Raw genomic sequence first — 7,597 nt, forward strand, 5'->3', positions numbered from 1 at the left:
GGTAGCTGTCCAATAAGATCCGAAGAACTCTCCCACCGTCGGAAGCAGCCCATGGTGCCAGATTCTACGCCAATCAAACATTGTGATTTATAACAGGTATCTGCTGCTTCCCGTGTTGGTTCAACACTGTGAGGCAAAGCTGGAGTGACCTTTCCAAGGCGCAAGCCAGAGCAGAAGATTATGGAGGATAAGCAGTTGCCCATGCAGTAGGCCCCCCCTCTTCACACTGAAGATGGCTCAAAAGGAACAAAAGAACTAGTACATTTTGGGTACCAACAGTGTCGCAGGAGTTGCCGGAGCGTTACTGAGGTCAGCATCGAACCGCCATAGGGACTCCATCTCCGGATTTTTCCTCAGGGTTTACTCCCGAAGCATTTCCTTTGGTGGGTAATCCACATGGCAGTGGAGGTTTGGGGTCAGAGTTTTCCATCTCCTAGATGAGTTACCTTACTGGGCTGGGTCCCATCTACCCATGCGGCAGGTTGTACCGGGTTACAATTTACCAGTAGCAGGGACATCCTAACCCTGACCCATGAGCGAGATAATAATAACACAAAAAGGAATAATGGAAAATTTATCAAACCTTGATGTCAGGAAATCGCATGGCCCGGACGGAATTGCAAATTGTATTAAAAAAAAATGTAAAGTAGAACTAATAGACAAAGTACATAACATAATAAGTTGCTCACTTAAAGAAGGAAAAATACCAAAAGCTTGGCAAAATGCTAACATTGAACCAATATATAAAAGAGAAAACAAGCACTAAAGCCAAAATTGGTGAGAAAATTACCAAGAATAAATAAGTAAAACACCTGGAAGAAAATAATATAATAAACCGAAGACAATTTGGCTTCAGACAAGGAAGATCATGTACCACAAACTTAACATGTTTTTACTCAAGACTAATAGACATATTGCAAGAAAGAGATGGATGGGTTGATTGTGCTTTCCTGGACTTACAAAAAGCTTTCGACAAGGTAACACACACACACACACACACACACACACACACACACACACACACACACACACACACACACACACACACACACACACACAAATATGGAACATATAGGAGGGATACCTACTAAAATGGATGTAGGACTTTATGATTGGTAGAAAAATGAGAGCAGTACTTGGAGAAAAATATTCAGGTTGGAAGGAGGTGATCAGTGGAGTTCCGCAAGGATCTGTATTGGCTCCAATAATGTTTGCTATTTATGTGAATTACATGGATGATGATGTACAATGTTGCATAAGCTTCTTTGCAGACGACGCTAAATTGTTATGGAAAGTAAAAACCAAAACGGATTGCGAATCACTACAGGAAGATCTGAATAAGTTATGGAATTGGAGTCAGAAATGGGAAGTAGACTTCAATATTAAGAAGTGTAGCATAATGGAGTTTGGAAAAGTTAAGATAGAATATCAGGACAATATGAAATTGGAACAAAGGAGGTAAAGAAAGTGGGATCTGTAAAATATTTGGGAGTAATTATCTCAAACGACTTGTCCTATGATTAAAAATAAAAAAAAAAAATGAAATTGTCGGAGAATCCTATAACTTGCTAAGATAAATAAAATTGGCATTTACATTTTTGGACGAAGAAATTAGTAAAAAATATATTAGTCACACTAATAAGGCCTAGACTAGAATATGCGGCGACATTGTGGTCACCCAGTACCAAAAATAATATAAAGAAAATAAATAAAAAGAATCCAGAGAGCAACAACAAAAATGGCTCCTGCACTTTCAAACTTGTCATTTTGACGAGAGACTGGCTAAATTGGATTTACCACTACCATGTCTACTAACGAGATTAACCCTACTCCTACTACTACTTCAACTACTACCACTACAACTACAACTTTAATTGCTGGACTCTCCACTCTTCCAACAATTTCTTCACCTACTATTAAGTTGATACACCAAGACCTTACTATTCAGAAATTTAGTGGTGAAGAGGTAACTTCTTATTCTCCTTTGCAATTTTTTCAGATGTGTGAGGATGTTACAAGGAATTCCCGTATTACCTCTGGTGCAGATAGAATATCCTTTATAAGGTCTCAGTTGATTCCAGAATCTTTAGCCTCTGAATTAATGAGTGATTCCGCTTTTGATCCCAAGGCCCTTAATAATGATTATTAAAAGTTTAAGACAAATTTCTTGCAAATATTTGGTGCTTCTCAGCCTATATATTTTTTAAATGCTGCCCAGACCCTTAGTGTTCACTCTGGTGCCTTGGATTATATGAGAGCTCAACCTCGTGCAGCCTAGCTTACAAATCAAATAGTATATTCAATTAAAGCCTCCTCTTAGTTCCAAAATGGTTGTGTAACTGAAGGCGATTTTCGCCTTATCATGGAATTTCTATATTATGTGAACCTTTTAAATCCTCAAGATCGTCGCATTGCCTCTACCCTTGAATATAAGCATGATGAGACACTCCTAGATTTTTCCTCTAAAATTAGGAACAAGAGAAGGGAGAAAAATCCATCTATCATTGCTGCTACCAGCGAGTCACACTCTGCTACCCCGCAAGTTTCTCAAACCCTTGAGCAAGGTAAAACGAATACTATAAGGTACGTTAGCGGGGTGGTGAGGGAGAGCCAGAAAACGTCTCCACTGCACAGGTAGATGATGACGTCAACGGAAATATCGAGACCAGGGTTCCGCGGGTCGAGAGCTGTCAGTCACTCACACACCAGTGTGTGGAGCGAAGCTCTATCTTCTGATCAAAGGGGTAGCTAAGGCAGACAAATAACATATAAAATGCCAACATTTTGTATACTGCAGAAGTGCAATGCCGTTAGACTGAAAGGTGATAAAAATATACATTTCTTTTCACTACCCAAAAATAAAGAACTTAGAAAGAAATGGATTGAATTATGTGGCACACACAATACTCGGTCATCTGGATATGTATGCAGCCGTCATTTTGAAAGTAACTATTCATTAGAAACATTTCCTGAAATTTTCATTCAATTGCAAATAAACAAACTAAAGAATCCGGTTAAAACATAACTGAGCTTGGTGGAGATAAAGGTCTACATATAAAATCCACGCTTGACATGTCATCCCATCTAATAACTCGTCATATTAATATAACCCACCTAATGTGAAAGCATGGAAAACATTTTTATAACTTTTCTGGCGGTCATATCTCAGATACTGATAATTTGAAGATAAGAAAGTGATACTGAGTAATTTCATTATTGTGAACATCATAGTGTTTTCATGGTGTTTTCTTTAAAGTTTACATTTTCTTTCACCTCTCACTCTCCCCCTCTGGATTTCCTGTGACGTCACGGTGGAGGTGCGCGGAGCGGGGGGGGGGTGTGTGTTTCTCAACGTACTTTATAATATTCGTTTTACCTTGCCCTAGAGCAGTGGTTCCCAAACTTTATCTGAAAAAAAAAATGGAACCCAAAATAAAACATACTATATTGAAAAATGAATTTATTTGAAAAACATACTTTATACTCAAAATAGTAAATTGTACATAACTTCCTTAAAACAAACTATACTGAAAAATGAGTTTATTTTAAATAAACATACATTTTACTCAAAATAGTAAGTTGTACAACATAATTTCCTAAAACATACTATACTGAAAAATGAATTTATTTTAAACAAACATACCTTTTACTCAAAATAGTAATTTGTACATAATTTCCTTAAACGTTCTATATTGAAAAATGAATTTATTTTAAAGAAACATACTTTTTACTCAAAATATTAATTTGTACATAATTTCCATAAACATACTATATATATTGAAAAATGAATATATTTTAAATAAGCATCTTTTTACTCAAAATAGTAAGTTATACATAATTTCCTTAAAAAATAACTAATGGGAAGAATGCATCTGTTTCTTGGACATCATTATCCTCTGAAAATTTGGTTTAATGCTGGATAATTGAATTCTCATATCCGGTGTAGCATCCAGTTTGCTTCGATATTTAGTTTTCGTGCTAGCATATCTTGAAAATCCTGATTCGCACAAATAAGTTGTCGCAAATGGTAGGAGTACTCTTACGGCTCGTTTGGATATTTCGGGATATTCATCACTTAGATTCCCCCAAAAAAGATCTAATGGCACTTCTTCAAACTTGGCCTTTAACTGAGTATCTGAAGTAATTTCTATCAAGTGTTCATAATCCACTGCTGGAAGTTCTGTTGGTTTTTCTGTTACTTTGAATGGATTTTGTACTCAGTAATGGTCTTTGATCTTCAAGTTAGGAAAATACTCAATAAGAGATTCTGATAAGCTGTTGAGATGTCCCTTAATATCACTGAAGGTTTCGGTATCTAAATCCACTTCAAATTCTTCTAGAAATTCAGTAAGAAGCGGAAAGCAGTCAAAATTATGATTTTCTACTTCTGAAGTCCAGTATTGCAATTTACGTGATAAAGATATTATGTTATCTTGAGCTCGATTTTTTTTTTATTTCTTTCCTTTGTAGGGACAGGCATGTTTCATTCAGTTTTGAAAAAATATCTGGTAAATATGCAAGTTTTGACAACCATATACTATTTCTTAATCGTTCAGACAATCTTAATTTATGATCAAGAAAATAAGACAACAATTCTTTTCTTAACTCAACCATTCTCACAAGAACGTTTCCTCTCGAAAGCCATCTAACTTCGGTATGTAAAAGAAGAGTCGTATGATGACTTTCCATATCTTCACATAAAGCCTTAAATATTCTTGATTGTAATGGCCGAGTTTTAATAAAATTGATAATCTGCACTGCTTCATCCAAAACTGTCTTCAATGAAGCTGAAATCCTTTTTGTTACTAATGCATATCTGTGAAGAATGCAGTGATTACTGCTGCTGTTCTTTGCAACATCCTTGATTCAAGTTATGGCACCAGATAATTTTCCTGTCATCGCCTTTGCTCCATCTGTGCATACTAAAATGCATTTTTCCCAGCCAATACCATGAATTTTTATGAAATCATCAATGCAGTCAAAAATATCTTTTCCTGTGGTATGCAGCTCTAAACTTTTACAAAAAAGGATATTGTCCTCAATTTTTTTTTCAAAATCGTATCTGACAAACACAAGTAAAATTGCTAGCCCAGCCACATCTGTGGACTCATCCATTTGCAATGCGTAAGCATCACACGCATGTAATCGTGAAATAAGTTCATTTTCAATGTCATCAGCAATATCTGTAATATGTCTTGACACCATATTGTTAGAAAGAGATATAGCTTCAACCTTTTGAACAGGCTCTTCATTAAATACACAGGATACTACATCTTTCAATATAGGTTTTATAAACGATTCGCCAATAGTATGTGCTTCACCATGAAGAGAAATGTGGTAATTTGCTTTATATGATGCTTCTGTTGCATTTTCATTTTCTGTTTTGAATTTTTTTAACAAGACACTTATAGATCTATTATAACTTTCAAGTTTTCTTTCGAAAAAAGAAATATCTTTATCTTTAAAAGTACTATGCTTTGTTTCCATATGTCTTTGTAACTTAGCTGGTGCCAACGAACTGTTAGCTAATATTTTGTCACAAAGTATGCAAATAGCGTCTGGGGCTTCTTCATCAACAATTCTAGTAAAGCCATATGACAAATACCGAGAATCATACTTACGCTTTTTCTTTGTTGGCTGCTGTTTAGAGCAAAAGGAAGCAGATTTTATATTTTGCACATTAATCAAATTAGGCCTAGTAGTTGTCGACGGTTGTGCTGCAGGTTCAGAAACCTCTGTATCTTCCACAGATGATATTGTTTTACTTTCTTCATTTCTAGTAATTCCAGCCTCTTTGCGAATTCCAGTTTTTTTTTTAACCATCGATCCATTGAAGAACTTGGGAAATAGTAACTGAAATATATAAGAATAAACTCGTTGACAAAGAGCGAACAATAACATACACTCAGGATACAACAGAGCAAAACTTATCCACCGTACAAGAGTTGGTGCTAACTGAAGTGTGAATAAAAAAAACGAACCGAGAGAGAGTTAGCCAGGGTTGCCAGATCTTTCTCAGAGCATAACACCAAACGTAATATATAAAAATTAATTTAAAAAATGGTTTCCAAAATTACAAAACCAAATTACAGTGAAATTAAATTTGGTATCGAAATTGCACTTTCCAATACCAAAATTGTTCAAAATTTGGTATTGAGAATACCAAATGGCAACTCTGGAGTTAGCTGTACGGCAGGATTCTCAGTTCTGAGGAATTTTTAATATTATGGATTTCCATTTTCTTTCAGCTTTTAATTTTAAGGAATTTCCTCTAATGAAAAAGTCTACTACCTTTTAATCATATTTTCTAATAAAATTTCCTCAAGTTAAGGAGATGAGGTATTTGAATGGAAAATATAAGGAAGTATCATGTTTCCAAAGTTAAAGCTCTGATGTGCGCTCATCAGTGCAACACTCTTTGCATGTCTGGAGAACTTTAGCTTACGACCTACGTGGCCTAGCTTCACGGAAGCCAAGGGTTCCGCGGAACCCACTTTGGGAACCCCTGCCCTAGAGCGTCAAACTACCTTACCCGTTTGCACTTACTGTCATAAATAAGGTCATGCATTCCAGCGTTGCTTTTCACGCCAACGCCGTGAGCGTGCAGTTGCTCCTACAGCACAGACTCTTGTTCCTCAATAGACTTCACCTGCATGATGTAATTTTACACGTCATCCTTCAGCTCCTGTTAGCTTTACTTCATGTGGACGTTCTCATGATTCAACTTCACACCCACATGCAATAAATTCCAGGCAACACCATGCTCGTTCTTCCTTACGTCAATGTCGTCGTACTAACGTAAATTTGCCTGTACGTCTCATTAAATATTACCTTGTTCATGGTCCCTCTGCTCATTCCTCAGAGGAACGTTTCAGTATTCAAAAACTTCAAAGAGAAAAAACAGCTACTGCCTCCTCCTCTCAGTCAAATTTTCACCAGGCAAATTATCATTCCGCAATAAATTTACTTCGTCTGTGTCTTTACCTCCAGAACCTTGTGTGCCTTTTCCTAATTGCTATACCTTCACAACGATGTGATTTTCAATTTTATACCTATGGTACACCTCTCACTGTTTGCATGGATACTGGTGCTGATTGTAGTTTGTTGACTGAACGTGCCTACTTAAAGCTAAAAGAACTGTATAACGTATCCTATCTTCCTGAGACCCACACGTTCAGTGTTATTCAAGGTTCCTCTTTAAATGTGAAAGGTTCTGCTACTTTGCCTCTTTTATGCCTTGCTTATAACTGCCCTTTTTATTAGAGCTTTTATATTGTTACCAACATCGTTCTCCATTGTAATGCTGTGCTCGGTTTTTATGAATTAGCTAAAATGATATTTCTCTTTATCCTATGTACCAGGCATTAACTCATAATGACACCACTTTACGACAGAGAACCCGAGTTTAGTACTTCCTATTTCCTCCCGTCGCGCACACTTTGAACAGCCCCCTTTATAGCCTTCTTCTCAAGAAGACTTTGATTCCTCCATTCCTGTAGAGTCGAAACGTTCCGTCTCAACAACTGACATGTGTACTGATGTTGTTATAGGTGAACAGTATATAGGTCCGACCTGTGCACGCATGGTTCCTGTCCGC

The 7,597-nt window shown here is 36.6% G+C and overlaps 1 pseudogene; it reads right to left on the reverse strand.

Moving 5' to 3' along the window:
- Positions 1 to 4,428: 4,428 nt before the first annotated feature.
- LOC143032665 (zinc finger BED domain-containing protein 5-like) lies at positions 4,429 to 5,823 on the reverse strand (annotated as a pseudogene).
- Positions 5,824 to 7,597: the final 1,774 nt, after the last annotated feature.

Source organism: Oratosquilla oratoria, chromosome 14 (assembly GCF_046742065.1).
Source record: "Oratosquilla oratoria isolate Oo_2021 chromosome 14, ASM4674206v1, whole genome shotgun sequence".
Taxonomy (NCBI): domain Eukaryota; kingdom Metazoa; phylum Arthropoda; class Malacostraca; order Stomatopoda; family Squillidae; genus Oratosquilla; species Oratosquilla oratoria.